We start from the raw sequence: 27832 nt of genomic DNA, 5'->3' as shown, positions 1-27832 counted from the left end.
TAGTCCTGGTGAGGCGCCGGACTCTGTCCCAGTTGCTCCTCTTCCAATCCAGCCCTCTGCTGTGGCCAGGGAGGGCAGTGGAGGATGGCCCAAGTGCTTGGGCCCTGCACCCACATGGGAGACCAGGAGGAAGCACCTGGCTCCTGGCTTCAGATCCTTGCAGCGCACCGGCCGTAGTGGCCATTTGGGGAGTGAACCAACGGAAGGAAGACCTTTCTCTCTGTCTCTCTCTCACTGTCTAACTCTGCCTGTCAAAAAAAAAAAAAAAAAAACTGGAAGAAGTTCAGAGAGGTCCACTCCAGGAGTGTGAGCAGTGGGCTTTTATAAGCTGAACATGGAAGTAAAATAAAGAAATTTCTTGATTGGCTGCACCTAGGCATTTGCCTTATTTGTACATGATTCGTCGGGAGGTCCATAGATATGTAACAAATCAGCTGGCTGGCTGGCTGTGATTGCCTAAAACTCAACTGAGAAGTAATCAGTTACTAGTAAGTCCTCTAAGTTTCAGCTTGTTTGTGTAAAGGTTCTGGGTACGGAAACAACCCCAGGTTAGTGCTTATTTTATGTTGACACATGGTTGAACTTTAGCCCATAGACTGATGTCCCTGTGAGCATGTCATCCAAGAAACCAACATGGGATGTATTTTTCAAACCGGACTGCATCAGAAGCTGGGGCTCTAGGGGCCGGCACTGTGGTGTAGTGGGTTAAGCCACCATCTGTAGGGCTGGCATTCGATATGGGCACCTGTTCAAGTCTCAGCTGCTCCACTTCCAATCCAGCTCCCTGCTAACATGCCTGGGAAAGCAGTAGAAGATGGCCCAGGTGCTTGGGTCCCTGCACCCATGTTGGAGACCTGGAAGAATCTCCTGGTTCCTAGCTTTGGCCTTGCCCAGCCCTGACCATTGCAGCCATTTGGGGAGTGAACTGGCAGATGGAAGATTCTCTTCCTCTCCCTCTCCCCCTCCCCTCCCTTTCCCTCTCCCCCTCCCTCCCCCTCCCCCTCTCCCTTCCTTTCCCCCTTCCTCTCCCCCTCTTTCCCTCTCTCCCCCATGTGATTCTGGCTTTCAAATAAATAAATAAATCTTTAAATAAAAAAGAAGCTGGGACTCTAGAGCCTGACACAGCACAGGTATACCTTACTAGATAAAAACATAAAAACACAAACCTTCATATTCTTGCCATGTCAGTTCTGGCTGTTCTGTAGGCAAATAGATTTTAGAATAGGGGGTGAGGGGTGTTTTTCCAGTTGCATACTTTTTCACATCCGATTAGCATAAATTACTTAAGAGATTATTTAATCTATTATTTGCACCTAAGAACATTTGTTTTCAAAGACCTCCAGGAGAAGTGGCCACAAGTTATTTTACTGCAGTCATTTACACATAAATCATATTTACAGAATATTATCCTGTATCATCTATTTGAATTTGTTTCTAGACAAAACAAGATTCCCTCCAGGCCCAGAGCTTATGTTTAAATATCTTGTTTCTTTGCAGTCTCAGATTGTCAGTATCCCTTCTCCTTTAGATTCAGATTTTTTCCCTAAGTGCATTGCCTTCATGTACACATCATTTGCTGTCTTCATTCTTTGACAAATAGGAGTATTTCCATCATTTTTCACTCCTGTTGAGTTTTCTTCCCTGTGGTATTTTTAGTTTGGGCTATCATAGTGTTTTGCATACATTTTTGAGACTCTTTCTTAATATGACATTTGGAAAGTTCCCTAATGGCATCTTTTTGTACAGAACTATCTCTAGATATCAGGAAACAAGGCTCCAGTTTTTACAGTATGGATAGCTTCAGTGACTCAGCATTGAAAAAGTTATGTGACTGAGTTATAATAAACTTCAGAAGCATATACACACAGAAAAAGCTCCCAGCTCACCCCAACCCAAACAACATAGCTATCACTGAAGAAAAATGGTAAGAGTGGCTTTTTACTCTTCCACATACTACAGGCTTTGGTGCTATTTGCTATTTGGGGTGGGGAGGAGGGGAGGCCACAGGGGGAAGACTGGTTTTAGCATTGATGATGATATAAATGAATTTCAATAAAAATATGTGCACATAGTGCCCTGTCCTCTAAGATCAAAGAATACATGGAAGCTAGCTCAGTGTTAAATACTGAGAGCTGTGATTCTGAGTATTTAAAGAGAGGATTTGGTAATCTCACCTACTCCTTGCACCTGCGCTGTTACACAGAAACCCTCACAAAGACAGAGATAAGCAATGAGCTTTTAATGCTCATATACCTGGGTACAGACTTTGCCTAAGAGGAAAGAATGAACCAAGACCATGTGAAGCTGGTCTCAAAGGAAAGGCAAGGTAATGAGGGGTATTAAAATGAAGTGGAGGCCGGCGCCATGGCTCAATAGGCTAATCCTCCGCCTAGTGGCGCTGGTACACTGGGTTCTAGTCCCGGTAGGGGCGCTGGATTCTGTCCCGGTTGCCCCTCTTCCAGGCCAGCTCTCTGCTGTGGCCCGGGAGTGCAGTGGAGGATGGCCCAAGTGCTTGGGCCCTGCACCTGCATGGGAGACCAGGAGAAGCACCTGGCTCCTGCCTTCAGATCAGCGCGGTGCGCCGGCCGCGGCGGGCATTGGAGGGTGAACCAACGGCAAAAGGAAGACCTTTCTCTCTGTCTCTCTCTCTCACTGTCCACTCTGCCTGCCAAAAAATTTAAAAAAAGATTTATAAAAAAAAATGAAGTGGAGGCAGGCGTTTAGCCTAGTGTTTAAGATGCCTGTGTCTCATATTGGAGTGCCTGGGTGTGATTCCTAGCTCTGGCTCCTAACTCAGCTTCTTGCTAATGCAGACCCTGAGAGGCAATGGTAATAGTTCAACTAATTGGGTCCTTGCCACCCATGTAGAGTTTCATGCCCTGGTTTCAAGTGCCAGCCTACCCCTAGCTACTATGGCATGTGAGGAATGAATCAATGAATGGGAAATCTGTCTGTTCCTCTCAAATAAATGAATGATTTTTTTTGAGATATGGAATCAACCCAGATCCATCATCTGATGACTAGACAGAGAAAATGTGGTATATTTACACTATGGAATACTACTCATTCATAAAAAAGAATGAAATCCTGTCTTTTGCACCAAACGTTGCAAATGGAAGCCATTATGCTTAGTGAAATAATCACTCACAAAAAATATAAATTTGCTCTGATATGTGGCAGTTAATATAGAATTACAGTAAATATATAGGTATGAAATGAATATCTTCTGATATGACTGTTGTTTTTAGCCCCTGTGGGACTAAAAAAACTTTGTGGGACTCTGGGCTTCCTACTTTTTACTTGTTGAATGTTATGGTTAGCAGTTAATTAAGCCTGAGATTATAGAGTAGATTGAAATTATGTCTTTGCAAAAATTGAAGAAAAGAAAGGAAGGAAGGAGGAGGAATGAGGGAGGGAGAAGTGGAAAGACGAAAGAATGTTATCTTCTTAGAACTGTTCCTATGAAATACATGAAATCTGTTTTCTTTGTATTAATAAAAATTTTAAAGCTGCAAAAAAATTACACAGATGCATGAGACAGTGTCTGGCAGAGAGATATCATACAATTAGAATGTTTCCACTTCAAACCATCATGTAGCTCTCATAACTCTACATTCATTTATTTCCATATACAGGAAACAGACCAAGAGCAGTTAAGTGACTTGGTTGGGGTCAGAAGATGACTATTAGCAGTAAGCTCCAGATAGGCATCCCAGCATTCTGACTACTGTCTACACCACACTATTCAAGTTGACCTTAGCCCCTGCAGCACAGAAATGAGAGTGTTAAAAACTTCAGCTAAGGAAGGGTGCAACTGGGGCACCCAGAATGAGAGGGAGAACCTACAGTAAAAATGGTGTTCAGAATCCAGAGAAGAGACACAGTTCAAAGGAACAGTTCATAAGCGGGGATAATAGAGGACAGACATAAGTTAAAAGTTTAACTCCAAAGTAATGGAAGTCCTTTCTCAGCCATTTGAATATTGTATAAATATCTGGATCAAAAAGTTAAACAGGGGATGGTCAACCTAACTTTTTGCAGCTCCTTTTCACATAGAAAATGCTTTTAATAAACTATTACAACTCAATCAAACATAAAGCAACTCATTGAACAAACATTTCTTCATCATTTGCTAGAATGATTAAGTATATTAATTGCTGGAGATATGCAATAAAAACACTAATCCCACCCTCAAAAAGTTCATAGTTTAATATTTTATGTGTTAAAATGCTTTATAAAGAGTAAGCCACTGTACAAATTATTATAGTTATTATTATTGCAATTACTACTTGGAAAATAACAAAATGATTGACATTATCAAAAATGCTAATAAAAACTTATCTTGAAGGATAGAAAAATACTTGGAGAAAGAGTAGATGAAGATTTGGTTTCCAAAGTGTTGAGCTAGAAGTGGCAAAGAGACCTACAACTGGAGATGCAGAATATAGTAAGACATTTAGCAAGTATATTTGAAGTCACTGGAGGGGAATAATTAATTTACCAAAGTGTCAAGGAAAATATTCATGATGAATCATAATGTGCAGAATTGCAGCTTAATGCTGAAAAAACAGAATTAGAAGTGTAGATTTTGGAGTCACAATCAAAGCTAACATTTATTACTATCTTTTATCTATCAAGATTTTTCTAAGTGATTGGCAGAAATAAACTTAAATGTTATCATAGCCATCATCTTGCAAGTGAGGAACTTGAAAGAGGAAGGGGATAGGAACTTGACATAGCCAAGACTTGTACATTGGAACTTGATTCCCACCGAGGATCTTTTAAGAAATACATAGAAGCCACTCAGATTTTTCCATCTAAGGACTGAGTGGGAGAAGTATTTATTCCTTGGCTTCCATCATTTGTGGAGGGTCAGCTTCAAGGGGCTGATGGCCTACATTTACTAGCAGTTCACAATTGCTTATCAAACAGGCATTCAGAAAGTCCCAGGGTATAGTAGAAATCCTAGGAGCAAAAGTGAAAACTCTGCTAGCGCTTGAGATATGACACCTCTGCCACTCAGAGCTGTCCACCCAGACTGAGCTAAACCAGAGGTGAGGCTGGAAGGATGTGAGTTAAGGCACTACTGGAGTCAGGCACTGGAAGTGTTCTCAGGATCAAGGGACACCAGTAAAGGCTAGACTTAGAGTGGGAACCAAGGAGGTCATGCAGGTACTGCTGGAGATCCCACCCACAGCAGAATGAGAGAGAGATGAGCACCCTTATTTCTCCCTCTTTTCCAAAGCCACTCAGAAGCCAGTGGACACAAGCTGGCAAACCCCACCAGTAAGTACATTCTCCCACTCTGTGGCTTGCCTTTGTACTCTCCTACTGGTATCTTTTGATGAACATTCTTTATTTCAGTGTCATTGGATTCATCAGTACTTTCCTTCATGGTTAGTGACTTGGGTACACTGTTTAAGAAATCTTCCATAGGGCACAGTAGGTTAAGGTTCTGCCTGCAGTGCCAGCATCCTGTATGGGTACCGGTCTGAGTGCCAGCTGTTCCACTTCTGATCTAGGTTCCTGCTGATGTCCTAGGAAAGCAGTGGAGGATGACCCAAGTGCTTGTTCCCCTGCACCCACACTCCTGGTTCCTGGTTTCAGATCAGCCTAGCTCCAGCCTTTGCAGTTGCTTGGGGAGTGAACCAGTGGATAGAAGACATCTCTCTCCCTCTCTCCTTCTCTCTTTCTATAACTCTGCCTCTCAAATAAATAAATAAACCTTATCTTCCCACAAGGTCATGAAGAAGTTCACCTGTGTGATTTTCTAGAAGTTTTATCATTTTGACTTAACTGTTTACATCCATTATCCACCTGCACTTTATCTTTAGGAATGACATGGAATCAGAATATGATTTTTCTATTTTTTTTTCCTTTGGAATGTTCAGTTTATCGAGGAGAATTTATTAGGGAAAAACTTTTCCCACTGTATTTTCGCTTTGTTTTTTTTGTTTGTTTTTGTTTTGTTTGTTTGTTTGTTTTTTTGACAGGCAGAGTGGACAGTGAGAGAGAGAGACAGAGAGAAAGGTCTTCCTTCACTGTTGGTTCACCCTCCAATGGCTGCTGTGGCCCGCTGTGGCCAGCACACCACACTGATCCGAAGCCAGGAGCCAGGTGCTTCCTCCTGGTCTCCTATGCGGCTGCAGGGCCCAAGCACTTGGGCCATCCTCCACTGCCCTCCCGGGCCACAGCAGAGAGCTGGACTGGAAGAAGGGCAACCAGGACAGAATCTAGCACCCCAACCGGGACTAGAACCCGGTGTGCCAACGCCACAGGTGGAGGATTAGCCTAATGAGCCATGGAGCCGGCCTCCCACTGTATTTTCAATGTCACATTATCATAAGCCAAGTTTCCATACCTTCTGGTTCTCTTTCTTTTCTCTTTTGTTTTTCATGGGTTTGCCTATCTATGGGTTAAGACTGTAATGTTTTAATTATTTTCAGTTTATAGTATGTCTTGAGATCCAATACAGTAAACTTTCAACTTTCTTTTTAAAATATTCTTAGCTATTCTTGGTGCTTTTTTCATTCCCATGTCAATTTTAGAATTGATTTCCTACTTTCACCAAATAAACTATTGGAATTTTGATTGATATTCCAATGAACCACTTGTAAATCAATTTGGGAAAAAATGACAAAATCTCTATATCCAGTGTGTGTAAAGAACTAAAAATCCATAAAATTCAAATAGCTCTAACGAGAAATAAAAGACAAAGACTTGAATAGGCACTTCATAAAAGAGGATATTCAAACATATGAAACAGGAATATCAAATTTAAACTGATAATGAAAATCATAATACACTGACAGAGGAGGTAAAGTTATAAAAGATGACATCGTAGGGCAGGCATTATGGTACAGCAAGTTAAGCTACCGCTTTCAATTCCCATATCCCACATCAGAGTGCTGGTTCAAGTGCTGGCTACTCTGCTTCCCATCCAGCTCATGCCAATGCACCGGGGAAGCAAGAGATATGGCACAAGTACTTGAGTTCCTACCACCCACATGGAGACTCACAAGGAATTTTTAGCTCTTGGTTCAGCCTGACTTACCCCAGGCTTGTCGCTCCCCCTCTTCGTGGAGGAACGACACAGGACCCTGCGCTGTTCTTTTGTCTGCTCGGCCCTTCCCGGGTTTGCTGCTGGTTCTTCCCGGGTTGGCTACTGTCCCTTCCACCTCCGTGGAAGGGCGGTTCCCCCTGGCCACTTTCCCCACTTCCGCAGGGGAGCGGCACACCACCGGCCGGCTCTCTCGGGGGCTGCACAGGTGTTCCTCAGGTGTTCCTGGTGCATGTTGTCTCTCTCCTCCTTTATAGTCCTCTTCCACCAATCCCAACTCTGCTACCCACACGCCGAGTACGCTGCTCTCCTCCAATCAGGAGCAGGTCCTACAGTTTATTGGTTGAACTGGAGGCAGCTGTGTAGAAGCTGTTTCTCCCTTCTCAGCGCCATATTGTGGGAGAGCAGATGCATAGAATAAGTCTTAATTCCAGTAACTTAGTCTAGTCCGAGTTGCTCCCAGTTGCTCCCCACAAGGCTGTTAGAAGTATTTGGGCTTTCTCACTCTTGCTTGCTTCCTCCCTCTCTCTCTCTCTCTCTCTCTGTCTGTGTGTGTGTGTGTGTGTGTCACTATGCCTTTTCAAATAAATAATTTTTCTTTAAAAAAAAAGAGTTAAACAATGCCAAGTTTTGGAGAGGTAGAGTGCCAGGAACTCTCATCCTTTGCTAGTGCAAAGGTAAAATAGCATGTATCCACTTTAGAAAGCCATATGGTAGTGTCTACTAACCCTTACTATGCACACCTAATGGTTCAGCAATTTTATTTAACAGTATAACCCAAAATACCTATATATTTTCCCACAAAGATGTGCATAATAACATTGATAAAAACAACAATCAGGGCAGATGTTTGACTCTACAGCTTAAGTCACTGCTTGAGACACCCACATCCAATATCGGAGTGCCTGGTTTGAGCCCCAGTTACACTATTTCCCATCCAACTTCCTGCTAGTGTGCACCTTAGTAGGCAGAAGATAATGGCTTGAGTTCCTGCCACCCATGTGGGTGACCCAGAAGGGACTCTAGGCTCTTGGGTTCAGCCTAGCCCACAACTGATTGTTACAGAATTTGGGGACTGAACCAGCAGATGGAAATATGGGACTACATCTGTTTCTCTGCCTTTTAGCAAAAATAAAAATAAATTTAAATTTTTTAAAACAATAATCATAATAGCCAAATAGTGGTAAATTTCCATAGGTCCATTAGCAATACAATGGATAAATTGTGCTATATTCACACATCAGAATGTGAAAACAAGAATGAATAAATTATTGACAAGTGGAACAATATGGATAGATCTTACAAAAAACATTGAGGAAAGGAAGTCAGACGCAAAATCACGAAATCTACTAAATTATTTTTATAAGAAGTTCAAAAACAAGCAAAACAGATCTATGAGGTTAGAATATATGAAGTGGTAACTTTTAGAAACAAGAGGGTAATTGTTTGGCGCATGAAAGAATGCTTCTGGGGTCCTGAGAACGTCCTACCAAATTTCTTGATCTTTGGGTACACTACTGTATGTATCCAAAGGGACTTCAGAAAGTTCATGGAAAATAGAATTAAAAGATAACTTTATTTTGGTACAAAAGAAATTTGAAACCCACCTATAGCTTTTGCACATGTATTTCTGATGAACTTTTTAAAGACCCCTCTTAGGCATGGGTTTCAAAATTGTTTCACACTAAATAAATATGACATTTAAGTCCATCTTCCACCACCTTTTTGAAGTGCCTCATATACCACTGCCATTTAAACCTTTATTTTGAAAACTATAATGTTCTTAATGTACTAGAGATAGTCGTTGACACATTGGGACCTTAGTAAATATATGCTATGGACTATAAAGTGAAGAAATCTGGATAATAGGCATTTGTAATAGTGTAGATCTGTGATTCCCTGATCAAAACTGCAGCCAAGACTAAAGCTGAGTTAACGCGCAGTGGTAGAGGCCCAGGGGTAAGCAGTTACAGTCATTGTGTCAACTAGGATAGTGAGGATTTACCATTCTCAGTTTCTTTTCCTGAACCTGAATGGCTCTTCCTCAACTTCCACGTTTTCTATAGAAAGGAATCCTACACCCTAGATAGTTCCTTAATTATTAGTCTTTGGGGACATACATATCTTTACAAAGAGACTCTTCCCTTTCCTCCAACTCATATCAATTAACATTTATCACCTGTTTATATTTAAGACCCATTTAATTATAAACGTTAAAGAAGTCTTGTTCCTATTCTATGTACAAAGAGGATTCCCAGACATTCCCTATCTCTGCCTCCCAACCTTGTTCTGAATTTAGTTTTGGCCCCCCTGATTTCAAAAATCTTAGATTGCAATTCTCACTTGGTTTCAGCTTTGGCGGTATCCGAAGTCATTCTGCAGAACTGTGGGAAAATGTCTTTCTGTTACAGAGCTCTTCCTTCTTAATGAGGGCTATACAAACTCATTTTCTTACAGCTTCTTTTTGGACAATGAGCACAGAAATGCCTCCCCAGTGACACCGTTTGCCTGCCTTATGTGGGAAGACTTTATGGTCCGCCCTGGCACACCTGCTTCACTTTACCAAATGCATCCCTTACTCGAGGGCACACTTAGCCACATTTCTAATTGGTCTGTCCCTTTCAGCCCTAAATGGAAGACTACTGTCAGGCAGCAGGCTCCATGCTCCCTGGGCAGCAGTTCCAGAGCTGAGTATCCACACTCCCTTCCATCAGAATAGAAAAATTCTGTCTTTTGTTAATTGCTGTATCTCTAGCTCTGTGCTTTAGTGGGCAATCAATTCATATTTGTTCCTGAATTAACACCCTGTGGTTGGGACAACAGATGTCCCACAGTGTCTTAGGCACAATGTCCTGCAGTTTCACTTGGCTGGAGACACAGCTGACAATAATCCCAGCTGTTTAATAACAGGACAAGAAGAAATGGAGTTCTTAATGCAGTACCCTGGGTCATAAGGCCAAAGTTAGAATAGCGAAATCAATACCAAAGAGTGCAAGAGCAAAGCATTGTGTCTACGATATGGGAGTCAAACTAGCTATGCCTGGAAGCAAGAACCAGACTACAGGTATAGAGTTAAAGAGATCCTAAGACTGAGCACAAAGTAAATATTTGTCACATCAACTAATTAATTAATTAAAGAAATAGGACTTTCATGGAAACTAAAGAAATTAAAAAGCAAGGTACAAAGTATACTAGACAATTGTGGACCACTCTTCAATGATGTAAACTACTACACCCCACTGCACAGTATTGCCATTCCAGCACAACACAAGTGTAAAGGTAACATTACACTGTGAGACATGAGGCTATCTTCTTTATATCCTGAAATCTGGATTCCTCTCCAACCATTCTTCTGAAATTGCAGTCACAAAATCCTGCTAAACACAAACCCAGTGGCCATAGGCAGTGTAACAATTCATTCTGCTGCAGAAATAAATGAGTGTCCCTTTCCCCACAGGCTTAACAACCCACTGGATTTTCAAACTTTTTGCTCTTTGCCAATCTGATTGATGAAATTTAGCATCACAGTGCAGTTTTAATTTACATTTTTCCAGTTATAAAGAGAATTGCAGATCTTTTCATGAGTTTTTGAGCTGCTTGTATGTCCTTTCCACTGAACTACTTAGGCGTTTTGCATGTGTTTCCCGTGAGCTATTCCCAATCTATAAAAGCCACTTGCACATTACAGAATTCAGTCCTTTGTAAAATGACTTGTAAATATTTTTCCTAGGTTCTTTGCATTTTGATTTTACTTTTGTCATAAAACATGTGTAATACAACAATAGTTTAAAAAGTTCATGGAAAGGGTAATGAAAATGTTTATTTTGGTGCAAAAATGTTTTGAAACTCATGTACAGATTCTTTGAGCATTTTTGAAGACCCCTTGTACTGCTGCATTTATGAATATTTTCATGACTGCTTTATTTTGTGGCCTGATGAGATGGGGGCTTCTTACCAGAACTTGTCTTAAAGACTCCTTTGACTTTTCTAATCATTTATTGCTTCCTTTTCTATTTAAATCTTTAATCCACTCTGAAATCATTAAGTAGGCATGGTGCAAGAATCTTTTCCAGATAGCTACCCAGACATTAAAAAATTATTAACAATAATTGTATGTATGTACGGGCTACAGCACCACATTCCAATACATGTATACAAAGTGTACTGATAAGATCCGGGTGACCAGTATTTCCCCTTCTTTAACACTATTGTATCAGTGGAGGCTTCGAGCTCTTTTTTTCTATTTGTTCATAAAATATATATTAGGTTATTGTGAACTGTGGTCACACCCTATGCGGTATAACACCAGGAATATATTCCTTTGACCTAACTCTGATTCAGTACCCATTACCAAAACCCCTTATATTTCCCCCTACTCCTCCCAACCTCTGGTAATCACCATTCTACATTCATATTGAGGTGTATTTTTTAGCTTCCATGTAAGAGGGAGAACATGCAGTATCTGTCTTTCTGTGTCTGGCTTATTTCACTTAACATGACATCCTCTAATTTGAACTTGCTTTGTTTTCACTGCTTTGAAATATTTTTGTTGGAGTCTAAATCGCCCTATGCATTGGATCTATATCTGGACTTCCTTTTCTGATACATTGGTCTTTCTATTCACGTTAGTATAACATTATTTTAATTTGTATAGCTTTATGTTTAATGTGTTTTATTTTCTGTGTGAGCTTTATAATCTATTTGGCTCACTGCCATAAAAAGCCATGCTGCTGATTTAATAAATAATTCATGGGGTGCATTGTGAGACAGCAGATTAAGCACCAGCCTGTGAACCCAGCATCCCGTATCAGAGCACCTGTTCCAATCCCAACTGTTCTGCTTTCAATACAGCTCCCTCGTAATACATCCTAAAGGCAGCAGAAGATGGCCCAAGTACTTGGACATCTGTCATCCATGTGGAGACCTGGATAAAATTCCAGATTCCTGGCTTTGGCCTGGCCCAGTTCTGATTGTTGCAAGCATTTGGGGAGTGAACCAGTGGATGGAAAATATATATCTCTCTCTCTCTTCTCTCTCTAAAACTCTGCCTTTCAAACAAACAAATATTTTAAAACAATAATAATAATTCACATAATCCTATCCAAGAAGTTGAAACCATTTTCTGTTTTTTAAGTTTTCTTTTATGTCCTTCAGGCAATAATAAAATTTTTTTCAATAAGACCTTGCACAATGCTTTAGATTACTCTTAGAAATTTTAGTTGCAGTTGCTATAATTGGATTCCTCCCCTTCATGTCCTCTAGCTATATGTCCATATGAAGGCTATTACTTTTCCTCTTGTAAAATATTTATTTATTTATTTATTTACTTGAAGGGCAGACTTGCAGAGAGAAAGACAGAGACAAAGACAGAAAGACAGACAGAGCAAGATCTTCCATCTGCTGGTTCACTTCCCAAATGGCCGCAATGACAAGAGCTGGGCCAGAAGGAAGCCAGGAACCAGTAGTTTCTTCCAGGTCTCCCACATGGGTCAGGGGCCCAAGTATTTGGCCCATCTTCTGCTGCTTTCCCAGGCACGTTAGTAAGGAGCTGGATCAGAACTGGATCAGCCAAGACTCGAACTAAGGTGGCAGCTTTACCCATTATGTGAAGGTGCTAGCCTCAAGGCTACTACTTTCCTTACATGAATTGTATATACAGTTGCCTTTCTAAACTATCTTACTATTTGAATTAATTTTCTGTTTATTCTTTGACTTTTCCAAAGAAACAATCCAAATTCTCTTCCTCCCCTTTTTTTCTCTCTTAATTACATCAGGCAGTATCTCCAGGGAATATTCAAAATGTTTTTTAAGATTTATTTACTTATTTGAAAGTCAGAGTTATACAGAGAGAGAGAGAGAGAGAGAGAGAGAGATGTCTTCCATCGGATGGTTCACTCCCCAGTTGGCCGCAACGGCCGGAGCTATGCCAATCCGAAGCCAGGAGCCAGGAGCCTGAAGCTTCCTCTGGGTCTCCCACACGGGTGCAGAGACCCAAGCACTTGGGCCATCTTCCACTGCTTTCCCAGGCCATAGCAGGGAGCTGGATCAGAAGTGGAGCAGCCAGGACTCGAACCAGCACCCATATGGGATGCCGGTGCTTCAGGCCAGGGCGTTAATCCGCTGTACCACAGCACCAGCCCCCAAAATTTTTAATGATGATATAAATTCTCTGGATATGTTTCTGCTGCCAAACTCCATTTCAGATAGCATGTTTGTATCCCCTCAAAATTCATATGTTGAAACCCTAAACTCTAATAAGATGGTACTAGGAGATGGAGTCCTTGCGAGTTAAATAGATCTAATGGTGGGATTAGTGTCCTTATAAGAAGATGAAGACACCTAATCCTATCCGTGCTACCTAATGGTACAAATAGAAGACACTACCTATAAAGGGGGAAGGGGGCATTTACCAGAACCCAGCCGCACTCAACATCCAGACCTTGAACTGCGAGAAATAAATACTTGCTTTATCAGCTACCCCATCTATTGTATACTGTAATGACAGCCCAAATCAATATAATCTCTTCATATGTAAATTATATCAAAAAATCTCTTCTTTTTGAACCATTTTAATGCCTAGAATAAATGCCACATGGTCTTTACACTTTCAAAGTGCTACTAGATTTTGTTTGCTAACTTTATTTAGGGTGTTAAGTTCCACCTTTTTTATACTTGCCTTAATTCATAAATGATTTAGAAGCTCTTATTTCTCATGCTTTAGAACTGCACTGTCCAATATAGTAGCCAACAGCAACAAGTGGTTATTTAAATTAATTAAAATTGAAAAATAATTAAAATTAAATAAAATTAAAATTTAATCCCTTGAATTGAACTAATCATATTCAGTGTTACATATCAGACTACCACACTAGTCAGCGCTGTTGTAATATTTCTATCATCACAGAAAATTCTAATTTTTAGCAATGCTATAGAAGAACTTAAAAGGAAATCAAATTACCTGTTCTTTAATAGGTTACTTTGAAGGGATAGCACCTTAAAAAAAGTTTTAATGTCTTTGATAAAATTGGTGTTCTGCCTTTCCAGAATCAATTTCGAAGCTTTATATATTTCTAGGAAACAATCCATTTCTTCAGTGCTTTCAAGTTTACTTGTATAGAGATGAAAATTAGTCTGTTGTGGTTCTTTTACTTTTCTTTTTAATCTGTAGTTATTTCCTCAATCATCTTTTATTATGTGAAGAATTTGTGCTGTCTTCCTATTCTCTTGATTAGATTAGGTGATGGTCAACTACAGTCCCCTGTTATTCAGCCAACCACTCATCTAAGTGTTGCTGTGAAGATATCTTAAAGATGTGATTAAAGTCTATCATCAGTGTGCTTTAAAGGAAAATTTTCCTAGATAATATGAGTGGGTGTGATTCAATCAGTGGAAAGATATTAAGAGCAGAACACAGTTTCTCAGAAGAAGAAATTCTCTTGTAAATTATAGCTTTAGCTCAAGCTTGAGCCCCAGCCTACCCTTCCTGAAAACCTGCCCCATAGATTTTGGTCTTGCTTGTGCTGCTCCATAATCACATAAACCATTATGTTTCTCTAGTATAACAACAACTAGCATAGATATGTTATTAGTTTTTCTGTTTTATTAATTTTTCAAAGGGACGGTTTTTCAGTGATTATCATTTTCCTGTTTCCTAACTCATTAATTTTTTGCCTGTATCCTTCTTAATTGCTTCAATCGGCTCTATGTAGGATCATTATATTGTTTTTTAATAATTTCTGGAAATATATGATTAATACACTTGTGTTCAATCTTTCTTACTTGTTAATATATATTTTGAGATTATCAGTACTTTTCTGAGCACAACTTTAGAGGTATTTCACAAGATACAAGCTAGATAAAACATTTTTAATAAATAAAAGAAGGAAGGAGGAGGGAGGGAGAAGAATGAAGGAAGGAATAGATATATATGTATATGTGTACGTTTATATATATAAACATGTTTATATATATAAACCCTTGTTTATACACATGTGTGTATATATATACATGTATGTATATATATATATATACACACACACACAAAAACCCTTGAAGACAAACTGAAAGTATGCTGGAAATCTAAGGAAATAAGTGAGTATAGAAGTTATTTTGGCCCTAAGATAGTTGCCAAACCTAGCCAATTTGAATTTTTTCTTTACTGGTCAAAAAGAGCAAGAAAATCAAAATCAAAACCTGGTTCCTGCATAAGATGGTGGAGCTAATAAAAGCCTCTCTGCAATAAGCTGAGACCTTGATGTGTTGCATACTTAGGAAGTGGGTGAACCAGGAGTCAGTAAACACTCTCACAATCTTACTACTTGAGTTTGCATCACTACACAACTTGGGACTCTCCAGCCTTGATCTTGGACTATGATGATCATAGATCAGCAGTCTCCCCAGTCCCTCACCACTGCCTAGGCACCTGGCTAAAGCAAATGTAAATCCTCTCTGGAGGAAGGGATATCCATTTCATATATAAAATGATTCCTAAAAATATATTTCAGTTATAGCAAGAACACAGTGAAATGAGTCAAACACATGAGGAGACTCCAGCAAAACAATAAACAGCAGAACATTGCCTTGATTGCATCACACATTGACATCAGAAACATTATAAGAATTCCCATGCATGTTATATTAGGAGAAATATGTTAAAACTTTAAAATATCTACAGGAGCCGGCGCCGCGGCTCACTAGGCTAATCCTCCGCCTAGCGGCGCCAGCACACCGGGTTCTAGTCCCGGTCGGGGCGCCGGATTCTGTCCCGGTTGTCCCTCTTCCAAGCCAGCCCTCTGCTGTGGCCAGGGAGTGCAGTGGAGGATGGCCCAGGTGCTTGGGCCCTGCACCCCATGGGAGACCAGGAAAAGCACCTGGCTCCTGGCTCCTGCCATCGGATCAGCGCGGTGCGCCGGCCGCAGCGCGCCGGCCGCGGCGGCCATTGGAGGGTGAACCAACGGCAAAGGAAGACCTTTCTCTCTGTCTCTCTCTCTCACTGTCCACTCTGCCTGTCAAAAATAAAAAAATAAATAAATAAATAAATAAATAAAATATCTACAGGAAACAGGAAAAATTGACATTACATATTTGAAAGCAACCAAATAGAAATTCTAGAACTGAAAAATTGTCTCATTGAAATTAGGAATGCAAATGACATGCTTAGAAACGAGGTAAATGTTCAAGATAAGTCATAAGAAGTGGCCAGAATTCAACATAGAGGTATGTAAAAGCTATAAAACATAATAGAAATGACAGGAGTCAGAAAATAAGAGTGTGACAGTGTAACCCACGTTTAATCAGATACCAAGAAAAAAAGAAAGGTGATAGAGCAAAAATAATATCTGAAAGAATGATGGCTGAGAATTTCTCAGAACCACAGAAAGACACCTATCAGGTATTGAAGAACACAAAATTGTCCAGTAGGACACTCACATCTAGGTATAATGTGTATAACTGTGGAAAACAATTGACAAAGACAAAAGCTTAAAAACAACCAAGTAACCTCCCATACACACATACAAAAGAAATACTTTGTAAATACTCTTTTAAAAGAGCAATGGAGGCCGGCACGGTGGCTCAACATGCTTATCCTCCGCCTAGCAGCGCCGGCACACCAGGTTCTAGTCCCGGTCAGGGCACCGGATTCTGTCCTGGTTGCCCCTCTACCAGGCCAGCTCTCTGCTGTGGCCCAGGAAGGCAGTGGAGGATGGCCCAAGTGCTTGGGCCCTGCACCCCATGGGAGACCAGGAGAAGCACCTGGCTCCTGCCTTCGGATCAGCACGGTCCGCCGGCCACAGCGCGCCGGCCACGGCGGCCATTGGAGGGTGAACCAACGGCAAAAGCAAAGGAAGACCTTTCTCTCTGTCTCTCTCTCTCTCACTGTCCACTCTGTCTGCAGAAAAAAAAAAAAAAAAGAGCAATGGAATTGAGAGGTGATTTCATAGCAGCAACAACGAAGCCAAAAGGCAATGAAATGATATTTCAACATAGTAGGGGGGAAAAGCAACTGCCACCTGAAAATTCTGTATCCAGTGGAAACTTTCAAGAAAGGAAAGAAATGTGAGATACCACTATGCACCCATCAACTTGACAAAAGCTAATAACTCTAATGGTGCCGAGTGTTGGCTGAAACATGGAATGATTTGAGCTCTTAAAAGCTTTTTACTATCAAGAGTATAAGTTGATATCACCATCTTGTAAAATAGTTTGGCATTTTCTGGCAAATTTGAAGGAACACATTTACTATAACCTAACAGTTCTATTCTTAGGTATATGCATTGAAAATGTACTTGCCCGTATAATAGAGAATATATTAAAGCAGACATTTGGTAAGTGGGTTAAGTCACTGCCTGGAATGTCCACGTTCCATATCAGAGAATCTAGGTTCAAGTCCCAGATCCACTTTTCATTCCAACTTGCTGCTTAAGTGCTCCACAGTAGACAACAGGTGATTTTCAAATGTCCCCATCATCCCTGTGGAAGACTCCAACTTAGTTCCCAGCTCCTGACTTCAGCTTGGCTTAGCCCTAGTGGCTACAGGCATTTGGGGAATGAACTAGTCGATGGAAAATCAATCTCTCTCTCTCTCTCTCTCTCTCTTCCTCTCTCCCTCCCTCCCTCCCTCCCTTTCAAATAATAAAAAGAAAAAAGTACAAGTAGCGATGAGAAAAGAAATCCATAAGCAAATTTATTCAACTGTTGAGAACATAGCATTGTACTGTATATTCACCCAGTTAAAAAAGGCAACAAAGATTCTGCTAAAATTGAAACAAATACAAATTTCAAATTTATGGTGAGGATCAGGTGGAAAAATAGTAAATTCATTTATCTTTCATGAAATGTTCATGGGGACAATGCTTCAAAGACATCAACAGGTTACAAATATATAATTCATTTCAAGAAAGGATGAAATGATGTTGAAAATAAAGTTCATGGGCGGCGCCATGGCACAGTAGGTTAATCCTCCGCCTGCAGCACCGGCATACCATATGGGCTCCGGTTCTAGTCCCGGCTGCCCCTCTTCCAATGCAGCTTTCTGCTATGGCCTGGGAAAGCAATAGAAGATGGCCCAAGTGCTTGGGCCCCTGCACCCGCGTGGAAGACCAGGAAAAGTCACCTGGCTCCTGGCTTCAGATCAGTGCAGCTCTGGCCATTGCAGCCCTTTGGGGAGTGGACCAACAGACAGAAGACCTTTCTCTCTGTCTTTTCCTCTCACTATCTGTAACTCTACCTCTCAAATAAATAAATAAATAAAATCTTTAAAAAAAAAAAGAAAAGAAACTTCATATGACGACAATCCACATCAATTTGGGAGAAAACCTTTCCTCTTGCTCTTGCCCTAATTGAAAATGACTATAGGCCGGTGCCCCGGCTCACTAGGATAATCCTCCGCCTGCAGTGCCGGCACCCTGGGTTCTTGGAGCACCGGATTCTGTCCCGGTTGCCCCTCTTCCAGTCTAGCTCTCTGCTGCGGCCCGGGAGTGCAGTGGAGGATGGCTCAGGCCTGCATGGGAGACCAAGAGGAAGCACCTGGCTCCTGTCTTCGGATTGGAGCGGTATGCTGGCCGCAACGCGCCGGCCGTAGTGGCCACTTGGGGGGTGAACCAACGGAAAAGGAAGACCTTTCTCTCTGTATCTCTCTCTCTCTCTCTCTCTCTCTCTCTCTCACTGTCTAAGTCTACCTGACAAAAAAAAAAGAAAAAGAAAATGACTACAAATTAACAAGCAGAAACAGTCAAGAGTGTAGATGTTGCAAATGGTCCAGCTTACACAATTCTTAATTTTTTCTATTTTTTTTTAATTTTTTGAAAGTCAGAGAGAGAAAAAGAGAAAGGAAGGGTGAGAAGGAGGGAGGGGGTAGAGAGAGAGAGAGAGAGAGAGAGAGAGATTATCTTCCACCTCCCAGTTTACTTCCCAAAAGCTACAACAGCCAGAGTTGGGCGAAGCTGAAACCAAGAGCCTGGAACTCAATCTGGGTTTCCCACAGGAGTGGCAGGGACCCAAGTATAACATCATCACCTGCTACTTCCTAAAAGGTACATTAGCAGAAAGTTGGATCATAAGCAGAGGTACTGGGACTCGAACCAGGCACTCCATTCAATATAGGATGCTGGCATCCCAAGAGATATCATAATTGTTGTGCCGAATGTCTGCCCCATTCAGTTCTATGTGGCTAGCTAAATGGCTAGTATCATTGCTTACAAAATTGTCATGAATCTGATGGAGCTTATGTTGAGAAATAAAATTCATATTTTGTATTCTCATCTTTTAGTTTCATTTTACCATGAACTTCTTGAAATACTCTCACAAACCTGATGCTGTATTTTGACAATAGTTATAAGCCACCAAGGTTGAACAATTACGAACATTTTCACAACAAACAGCACAATTTTGAAATTGATTAACGATGTGAAGAGAAATTCTCAATCCCACAATAATAAGGAAGGCTGTGGCATTGCTTCTATGGAAACTTACAGATCAAATAAACAAAAGAGTAACAGAGGATTTGATAGCATGAGTAACCTTGAGTTATTTGGTTTATATTTTTTAACACAGACAAAAAAAAGTACACATTTTTCTCAAGTATTACTGAAATATTTACAAAATTAACTTACTGGTTCCAATGAAACTCTCAATATTTTAAAGTAGTGCTACTCAAAGCATAGTCCGCGGCTCAATATGTGTGTATAAACTCGCCATACCAAGAGGAGGAAGGGGTTTACACCAGAACGGAAACCAAGTACATCATTCGGCACAGTGTAGTTCAGCTGACTTTTTCTTAACTTCCTTTCTTGTTTCTTTTTTCATCAAAGTATTCATTGGGAAGGAAGAGGAGCATTGATTTCTGTCCTGTAGTAAGTGCTTTATCTCAGTACTGACAGTTAACAGTTCATTGCCCAGCTACTTAGAATAGTTTGTGATCAATCAAATTACCACAAAACTAGTATTTGATAATAAACTAAAAAGAAAGTTATCCACAGAGAAATTTTAAACAACTCGAGTTAAAAAATGAGAAATCTAAGTAAAATCACAGACTGTTCAAAAATTAATATGTGCAATAAGATCACTGTATTCCAAAAATCTACAAAATGTGTCAAAATGGTATCAGAAAACATTGTAAGCCTTAAAGGCATTCAATTATTATTGAATACAAATGAATTAAAAATTAAATTCAAAAAGTTTAGAATATTAATATCAAAGTAGCAGTAGAAAAATGCATAAAGATAAATGAAACTAATAAAAAAGAAAGGAAATGAGTAGATTTTGATCAATAAAACTTAATTTGCTCTCTGAAAATATCAACAAGATTAGCAAAGCTAAGGGAAAAATAGTAAAGGGAAATGCAAAAACACAAACCTTGCCAAAGCTGAAAAGGAGCTAGTGGCTAACCAAGACACCAATGAGACCAGGCTGCTGGAGGCCTGAGCTATGGCTGTGATCTTGGAGTTTCACGAAGATGGAGAATTTCAGAACTGCAGGCTGAGATATTTGCTTCTGACGACTTTGGGTAGCGTGGAAAGGGAGCAAGACAAATGAGATACCGCAGGGTTTGGCTCAAATATAGTATGAAAGTAAAGGCTACTTTATGACTATAGTAAATGACTACTCCTGCCTGCATTCAGTAAGCAGAGACCAGTGAAAATCACTTTGAAAAATTCATTTTGAAAGCTGCCATATTAAAATATCTATTAAGTTCATAATGTTTCCATGTTTCTCATATGAAAATTATATCATTGATGAAAACTGAGTTAATGACCCAGAAAATATGGATAGTCTCAAACACTATGACTCTCCAAGACCCCATGAAACCAGTTCCATTCCACATGCCTTGCTACTTGCTATTGCATCTTTGAAATACTATAGCAATCTCTGCCATATCTTGACCTTAATTATTATTCTAGCAGTGTCTGGAATTAGTATTCAAGAAAGTAATATGCAGAATCAGACTTGAGAATAAAGAAGATTTGACTAGAAGGGATTGCAAACATGTGCTTATGTAATAGGTAAACTAATCAGAGATAATACTAGATTAATCAGGTATAGTTCTGAAAACCTATGAGGGAATTTCAGAAGTTTGTGATAAAGCTGAATTTTAAAATGTTTATTTTGGTGCAAAAATATTTTTGAAATCTATGAATCAGTTTTTTAATGATACACATTTTTCCAATAACTTTTTGAAGTTCTGAATATGCTCTGGGTTGGTTAATGGAAATGTGGGCCCAAATTTGCCTAAGGAGCACTGAAATCCAAAAATCTTGGGTCAAAAATAGCAGAAGACATCCAAAGTCTGAAGAAAAGATGAATATTATGTTATACCTATCATATGAGTCCAATTCATTTCACTGATCCTTTCAAAGTATGATGCGTCTGTGTGTGTGTGTGTGTGTGTGTGTATGAACAAACTTCTTTGATAACTTCAAGAAAATATTAGCAAGGAAAGAAATGAATACTGAAACAGAATTCTCCTCAATGATTTTATGATTTGCATATTTATGTATTTATTTATTTATTTTTGCTCAGTATTCGAGAATTAGGGAGACAGCTGAAATCAAAATGGGAAGAGAAGAATCATGGACATATGTGGGCCCAGCCAACAGCACAGGACCACTTTAAGCAAAGTGGACATAGATCTATACAGCAATCAAGTCTCTGAAAGTTCTTGCACATGGAGTTCTCTATATTTCTCCATGAAGTTCTCAGAAATAAATCAATTGACAAGAACTCAACTGATTTGTATAATCAAAAGAAAAACACAAAGAAAAACAAAAGGAATGTAGGAGAAGTGGAGAGAAAACCAGCTCTATCCAGCACATTGGAGAGTCAGTAGTTGCAGGGGGGCAGGGATCAAAAAGTTCATGGAACAACAGAAGTAACAGGTCACATGCATTTTCTATGAAGCCTTTCAAGCCCCCTTGAGTAAGAGTCTCCCGCTCAGTTCTGAGGCCATAACACCTGAAGGCCTGGAGTGAGGGGAAGTCTACGACCCAGGAAAGGAGTTCTGTGGCAGAAAGTGCCAAACAAAAGTCACTGACTCCTACTTTGCCTGCTGTAACACTCAGTTAAACACCAAATTCTATTCTGCATGCAAATGAAGATGTTAGCATCACCATCAAAGATGAAAGATACAAGTATGTTGATTCCAATCAATTTATCCAGTGTATTATTTTCAGTTTTAGTAAATAGAAAACTCAGAAGCAAAATGACACTCGCTCATGCCTGAGAGAGATGATTATTTTCATTTTTCTAATATCACTCGACACCATTTAATCTACAAGAGGTTTAACCATTTCATCATCACTTGGGACCTCACACTGCATTGATAATGTCAGGCTGATAGATCCTGGCAGTAAGAAGCAACAAGTTCTTCCCATGTTTTAGTGAGGTCTACATGGTGACTTCCACAAAAATTCAGGAGGGATGGGCATTTGGCACAGTGGCAAAGATACCACTCAGGATGCCCACATCCCATATGAGAGCGCCTGGGTTCAATTCCAGCTTTGCTGCCAATTCCAGCTTCCTGCTATTGCACACCTTGACAGGTAGTGGTGATGGCTCAAGTACTTGGGTCGCTGCTACCCACATGGGAAATCCAGATTTAGTTTCAGGCTCCTGGCTTCAGCCTAGCAAAGCTCTGGGCCACTTTAAACAGAGTAAAACAGCAGATAGAAACTCTCTCTTCCTTTCAATAAATAAAATATACATAATTTAAGGATAAATAGGGACTGGCACGGTGGCATAATGGGCTAAGCCACTGTCTGTGGTGCCAGCATCCCATATGGGCACTGTTTCCTGTTCTAGCTGCCCCTTTTCTTATCCACCTCTCTGCTGATGGCCTTGGAAGGCAGTAGAAGATGGTTCAAGTTCTTGGGTCCCTGAACCCACAAAGAGACCCATAAGAAGCCTCCAGCTACTGATTTTGGATCAGCTCAGCCCCAGCTGTTGTGGCCACTTGGAGAGTGAACCAGCAGATGGAAGACCTCTCTCTGTGTCTTTCCCTTTCTCTGTCTGTAGCTCTACCTCTCAGATGAATAAATAAAATCTTTTTTAAAGAAGGTAAATAAATAATTTTTTAAGTTGAGAAGGACCTGGAGCCTGGAAATATCTGTGCCATCCATAAGTTCCCATGGAGATTCCTCACTTCAGACAGGATTCCCAACACTCAGGAGACCTGTTCTGTTGCCAATAACCCTCTTTCTCTGGCTAAATGAAGAAACACATTATAGAGCCATCATGACTAGAATAGAGGTCATCCGTGGACTCAACAGTGGCGACTTCCACTCACTGAGTCTAACATAGTTGCTCCAGCTGAACTCAACTCTCAAGTGGAAAATGTGTTATTGTTTATTATGAATGAGGTAGCAATTTGTCCTCAAGAATAGACACATTAGGGATGTAGATTTGTTGCCCTGCCCATCACGTATCTGCCAGAATCGCCTTTGGTGGGTACACTAAATTTCTCATGCATCATTATGGCATCCTGCACAAGAATGCCTCTGGCAGAGGAGCACATTTCACAATGAAAGGGAGGCCATAATCGGACGCCTATGGGAGGTATAGGCCAAAAGGTGCTCTAATTATTTTCGACTTACAAAAAACTTTCACAAATAATGATTATTTCACAAAATTATTTTTAACTATTTTTCATTTTTATATAAAATAGGGTAAATGAATGATTATGTTAAATTTTTTAAATGCCATATTATTAAATATGACTTTTAGGTTCATATTTTGCTATCATTAGTGACCCACAACATAATGACATTTTACATTTAATAACTTTCATGCTGTTTAATTTGCCTTTAGATACATATGCATATTTAACTTATTATTAATAAATTTTAAAATTTGATATAATCTTGTCTGATTTGGAATCCAGTGTATCTCTGTAAATATCCCATTGTTGGGTATAATCATGATGAGTACTCTTTCTTAATACAGAGCATGCTTAACATAATAAGTAAGAGTTTTTATCAGCTGAATGCCACTTATAGATTTGCTAAGATCATCTTGAGATAAATTTGCTGAATTATTGTCACTAACTTACACTTCAACACCAAGCTTCATTATGTTTCTTGTATTTATCAACAATCTACTGAGTCTAAATTATATAACATGTAACTATGAATAAAACAAGTTGAAATTATAATGTTGGAAACCTTTAGTCAAGTTTCTGAGCACATTCACCCAATGCCATTAACCAAATACCTCAAGGTGCCAACATTGTCCCACTCCCAGAAAGAAATGAGAAAATGTTAAATAACTTATTAGCTATTTAACCAAATGCCATCACTATCTTCAACCACATAAACTTCTTCAAATACATCTATCAACCCTGGGACTTTGCAAATCCCCAGATGGGAGAGGCTGGTGCACTCTATCAGATGGTCATGGTGCCAGCTCTGAGATTCAGAGCTCTGACCAGTGACCTAGTGCATGCTGTCTCGCAGCTGATATACCTAGCAACTGAGGCCCAGGGGTGGGAGTGGAATTTCCACTTGTTTACACTTAACTTTGAAAAATTCTAAAAAGCATTTGAGACAGTTTGGAAAACAATTCATAGATCAATGGTTCAAAAATAAGTAAGTAAGGCAACCAAGATAAAGGAAAAAGTAGGGTACATAATTATTATGGAAATTTTAATACATAAGGAAGGAGTACTGACACCAGAAAATACAGCAAAGACTTTCCTGACTTGTACAGAGGCAACACCAAGGCCACTTTGGAATCTTCACATCATTCAGGAAACACTTCATGGAAATCAAGAAAGGAAGCTACAGCATCCTGGCAGGTGATGAACTAATTCCCCATAGGCTACAGCACTGCTGCTCTAAAATGGGAACTACGACTTTAAGGGAATTTAGAGATTGAAAAAGATGCTCTGACCATATTCCTCTCTCTTTTTCCAAACTCTCCTGTTGAAATTGATGAGCCAGACTGGGATATGTCAAACCCTCAATACAAAACATTATGAAAATCAAATCACCTTCACTAGGGCCTGCACTGTGGCGTAGCAGGTAAGGCTGCCACCTGCAGTGCCAGCATCCCATATGGGCCCGGTTCCAGTCCCGGCTGCTCCACTTCCGATCCAGCTCTCTGCTATGACTTGCGAAAGCAGTAGAAGATGGCCCAAGTTCTTGGGCTCCTGCACCTGCATGGGAGGCCTGGAGGAAGCTCCTGGCTCCCGGCTTCAGACCAGTGCAGCTCTGACCGTTGTGGCCATCTAGGGAGTGAACCACCAGATGAAAGACCTCTCTCTCTCTCTCTCTCTCTCTCTCTCTCTCTCTCTCTGCTTCTGCTTCTCTGTAACTCTGCCTTTCAAATAAATAAATAAATCTGCTTTAAAATCACATTCACCTTAAAATTGCCACAACACCAAACTGCCAGGAGAATTCCTTGTCTGCTCTACCCAATCTTAAATATCAAAACAGGATCATCCGAATCCTTAACAGTAATACCAGTTGCTTAGGCGCTGTAAGAATAGAGATCACTAAATTTAGGGAGAAAAATTACAAACAGGCGATGTGCTAAACAAAAAGAATATGGAATTGCCAAATTCAGACGAAATCTAAATCCAAGAAAGTCTTGTTACTAACAACATAGATGAAGATTATGACTTCTTATTTTTTCCTTGCATTCTCTTCAGATATAATTCCACCATCTTCACTTTATTATTCTAAAAAAGGATTATACTTTTCCTCCTTTTTATCCCTGTATTCACTTACCATTGTATGTAATGTATGGTTGGTTTGTGGTGTTTTCATTGTAATTTCATCTGGAGGCTGCAGAATTTTGAGATGAGATCACAACCAACCATATAATGAATAGGCATAACCCAAGCAGCCAATATTCCAGGAGATGGTAGCAGATGACAGTAATAGATATGACAGATAATTATCTATCATGAAACAATACACATATTCATATGAGAGGGCTTCAAACATTTCATGGAAAATGGAATTAAACTATAATGCAAATTACCCATAAGTTTCCTGAAGTCACCTCCTAAAACAACACAGTTGGCTTTCCATATCCACAAGTTCCACATCCTCAGATTCAACCAAATGCAGATGAAAAATATTCAAGAAAAAAATCTTTCACTTGTATTTAACACTTTTATCTTATCATTATCTTATCATTACAGTAAAACATCTATTTGCATATATTGTACTAGATACCATAAGTAATATAGAGATGACTTAAAGAACACAGAAGGATATGCATAGTTCATATACAAATATTACTCTCCCTTAAAGGAGGGACTGCAGCATCTGCAGGTTTTGTTATCCACACGGATCCTGAAGCAAATGCCTCACAGGCACCAAGGAACAAATGTATGTTTTGTATTATAAGTAAGAGCAAAAACATGGGAGACATCAGACGTATGCTGGATAAAATCAAAGACACCTTAAACACCAAGGGTGTCAAACAGGTAGTACTGGATTGCAACATGAGGGTTATAAAGAGCTGCTCATAATCCTGTGCTGTCCATTCCAGCTAACAAAACCTGCAAGGTCTCCGCTGATAGCAAAAGCAGACCTGGGAGAGAAACTGGTGGGAGAAATACATACGAAGATGGCACCAGAAGAGCTCTTGTGACCGTGAGTCGCTGGTACCTAGGAGCACAATGTTGACGATAGGAGCAGTCACTGTAGCACGATAGAGCTTGTAGCAGAAAACAAACCTGAAAATGGAAATAAATAACCTTCAGGTTCAGGTGGAAGATCCATTAGCCAGCAAAATTGCTGTGACCATGTAACCAGAATTACTCTAGAATAGAGAGGAGAAAATTGAGCTGCTGAGAAGCCATTAGAATGCTGAAAAGGGCCGGCGCCGTGGCTCACTAGGCTAATCCTCCGCCTTGCGGCGCCGGTACCCCGGGTTCTAGTCCCGGTCAGGGCTCTGGATTCTGTCCCAGTTGCCCCTCTTCTAGGCCAGCTCTCTGCTGTGGCCAGGGAGTGCAGTGGAGGATGGCCCAAGTTCTTGGGCCCTGCACCTGCATGGGAGACCAGGATAAGTACCTGGCTCCTGCCATCAGATCAGCGCGGTGCACCGGCCACGGCGGCCATTGGAGGGTGAACCAACGGCAAAAGCAAAGGAAGACCTTTCTCTCTGTCTCTCTCTCTCTCACTGTCCACTCTGTCTGCAGAAAAAAAAAAAAAAAGAATGCTGAAAAGGAAGCTAGATATTGAATTTGACCTCTGCATTGGTGTGCTCAGTACAAAGTAACAAAGTATCTTCTCTTGCTCAAGCAACAGAAATGCATTTCCTTCCAGTTCTAGAGGCTGGAATCAGAGATGGAGGTGTTGGCGAGGTTTCCCTCCGAGCCTCCCTCCCTAACTTGCTGATGGCTATCTTCTGCATGTATTTTCGTGCACCCTTCCCTCTGTGTGCGTCTGTGTCACAATCTCCTCTTCTTCTGAGGACATGAGTTGTATGCATTAGTCGTATGATTTCATGTTGTCTGCATTTCTTCTTTAAGGGGCCTATCTTTCTGAGGTATTGATGGTTATGGCTACAACATACACATCTTGGGGAGTAGGGATGCAATTCACTGTGGAACAACCTCCTTAGGATTCCAGATCTTTTGCCTGGAATGCATCCCTTGTCCCCTTCCCAATACACTTTTTCTTGACCATTCATAATAATCCAACAGGGCTCAGTTTAGATGTAATTTCCTTAGGACTATCTTTCCCAAATCACATAACTCCAACATAAATTCTGATCTGTTGTTTTACTTTCTTTTATCACTGATAGTTTATAAAAATTGGTTATTTT

At 40.2% G+C, this 27832-nt stretch overlaps 1 long non-coding RNA gene across 1 annotated transcript in view; it reads right to left on the bottom strand.

Annotated features, from left to right (window-relative positions):
* The window catches only part of LOC138850520 (uncharacterized), a 133900-nt gene that overhangs the window by 100717 nt on the left and 5351 nt on the right, over window positions 1–27832 (bottom strand). Inside the window, exons 2-3 of the long non-coding RNA XR_011390348.1 lie at window positions 26626–26738; window positions 25780–25952 (exon numbers count right to left, since the gene is read on the bottom strand). This is a non-coding gene — a long non-coding RNA (uncharacterized lncRNA). The remainder of the gene's footprint in view (window positions 1–25779; window positions 25953–26625; window positions 26739–27832) is intronic.

The sequence above is a fragment of the Oryctolagus cuniculus genome, chromosome 7 (assembly GCF_964237555.1).
Source record: "Oryctolagus cuniculus chromosome 7, mOryCun1.1, whole genome shotgun sequence".
Classification (NCBI taxonomy): domain Eukaryota; kingdom Metazoa; phylum Chordata; class Mammalia; order Lagomorpha; family Leporidae; genus Oryctolagus; species Oryctolagus cuniculus.
This window is presented reverse-complemented; position numbering and strand designations above follow the sequence as displayed.